The sequence below is a fragment of the Cottoperca gobio genome, chromosome 9 (assembly GCF_900634415.1).
Source record: "Cottoperca gobio chromosome 9, fCotGob3.1, whole genome shotgun sequence".
Lineage (NCBI taxonomy): Eukaryota > Metazoa > Chordata > Actinopteri > Perciformes > Bovichtidae > Cottoperca > Cottoperca gobio.
The window spans coordinates 27,443,677-27,446,176 of NC_041363.1; positions in this window are offsets into that span (position 1 = coordinate 27,443,677).

The following is a 2,500-nucleotide window of genomic DNA, read 5'->3' on the forward strand; positions in this document are numbered from 1 at the left end:
TCTCTCTCTCTCCTGTCTGTCTCTCTCTTGTCTCTCTTCTCTCTCTCTCTATGTCTTTCTCTACCTCTCTCTCTCTGTCTATCCTTCTCTCTCTGTCTGTCTCCTCTCTCTCTCTCTCTCTCCTATGTCTGTTCTCTCTCTTCTCTCTCTCTGTCTGTCTCTCGTGTGTCTCTCTCTCTGATGTCTCTCTCTCTCTCTTCTCTTCTATCTCTGTGTCTCTCTCTCTGTGTCTCTCTCTCTCTGTCTTCTCTGTGTCTCTCTCTCTGTTCTCTTTCTCTCTGTCTCTCTGTCTCTGTCTCTTTCTCTCTCTCGTGTCTCCTCTCTGTCTTCTCTCTCTGTGTCTCGCTCTCTTTCTGTGTCTCCTCGTCTCTGTCCCCTCTTCCTCTCTCTGTCTCTCTGTCTCTGCTCTTCTCTGTCTGTCTGTTTCTCTCTCTCTCTCTTCTCTGTCTTGTCTCTCTCTGTCCTGTCTCTCTCTCCTGTTCTCTTCTGTGTCTCTCTCTGTCTCTCTCTCTGTTCTCTCTGTGTCTCTCTCTGTCATCTCTCTCTCTCTCTCTCTGTGTCTGTCTCTCTCTGTGTCTCTCTCTCTCTTTCTCTCTCTCTGGGTCCTCTCTCTCTGTGTCTCTCTCTCTCCCTCTCTCTCTCTGTGTCTCTCTCTCTCTTCTCTTCTCTCTGTCTCTCTCTCTCTCTCTGTCTCTTCTCTCTCTCTGTTCTGTCTTCTCTGTCTCTTCTCTGTCTCCCTGTGTCTGTCATCTCTCTGTCTCAGGTGTCTGTCTCTCTCTGTCTCTCTGTCTCTCTCTATAGTCTCTATCCATTGTCTAGATTCTATGTCTATATATGTGTATATGTGTCTGTTATAGTCGATGTCTCTAGGTCTCTCATCTATATGTCTTCTCACAATGTGTACTATTATCTGTATCTATATGTGTTATCTATATATGTGTATCTTATTCCCTGTGTTCTTATATCTATATGTCTCTTTCTTCTATGTATATGTTCTGTATATGTCTATCTCTGGCTCTGTCGTCTATGTATATCTATGTATATGATCTGTCTATCTATCTATCTGTATCTGTCTATCTGTACTCTATGTCTCTATATGTCTCTCTGTTATGTATCTGTTATGTCTCTCTCTATATGTCTCTCTCTATGTATCTCTCTCTCTGTATATCTCCATTGTTATATATGTCTCTGTGTCTATCTCTCTCTATGTGTCTCTCTATCTATCTTCTGTGTCTCTATCTCTCTCTCTGTTCTTCTGTCTCTCATCTCATCTGTCTCTCTATCCTGTATCTCTCTATGTCTATCTCTCTGTATGTTCTCTCTATCTCTGCTATCCTGTCTGGTCTATCTCTCTCTTCTCTCTCTCTCTTCTTCTCTCTCTCTCTGTGTATCTCTCTCTCTGTCTCTTCTCTCTGTGTGTCTCTGTCTCTCTATCTATCTCCGCTACACCGGCTTGCTGGGCAGCTGCCGGTTCCGTTGCTGGACTGGCCAAGTATGTCTCCAGACCTAAACCCCAATTGATAACATGTGGGGCTTCCCAAGAGGAAGGTGGAGAGTGCAAGGTGTCCACACCGTGCGCTCCGTGATGTCGTCGTGGAGGAGTGGAAGAATATTCCAGAAGCAACCGTGCACTCTGGTGAATTTCCGCCCAGGAGGGTTAAAGCAGTGCTAGATAACAATGGTGGTCTCACAAAATATGACACTTTGGGCACAATTTGACATGTTCACTATGGGGTGTCTCTCACTTTTGTTGCCACTGTTTAGACATTAACAGCTGTGTACTGAGTATTTTCAAAGGACAATAAATCTATACTGTTATTCAGCAGCACACTCTCTACTTAGAGTTATATCAAAGTTTCAGTAGGATAATGTCTCCCCTGAAAGGATCTACAGAATATTTGGCAAAAATCTAAGGGTCTACTCACTTTTGAGATATACTGTCTAGTGTATCTATATAATGTGTATATATCTCTATGTGTATATATATATTCTATCTCTGTATATCTATCTATCATATATATATATCTCTATCTCTCTGTCTGTGTCTCTATCCTTCTCTCTCTCTGTGTCTCTCTCATATCTGTCTCTGTGTCTCTCTACTCATGTATAATATCCTGTCTCTCTATATGTCCTCTCTCTCTCTCTGTCTCTCTCTGTCTCTCTCTCTCTGTCTGTCTGTCTCTCTCTCTACTGTCCTCTCTTCTGTGTCTGTCTGTCCTCTCTCTCCTGTCTTCTCTGTGTCTCTCTCGCTCTCTCTCTCTCTCTCTCTCCCTTGTCTCTCTCTCTCTCTCTCTTCCTCTCTCTCTCTTCTCTCTCTCTCTATCCTCTCTCTCTCTCTCTCTCTCTCTCTCTCTCCTCTCTTCTCTCTCTGTCTCTCTCTCTCTCTCTCTCTTTTGTCTCTCTCTCTCTCTCTCACTCTTTGTCTCTCTCCTCTCTCTCCCTCTCTTTTTTATCTCTCTCTCTCTCTCTTTTTTCTCTTTTCTCTCTTTCTCTCTTCTCT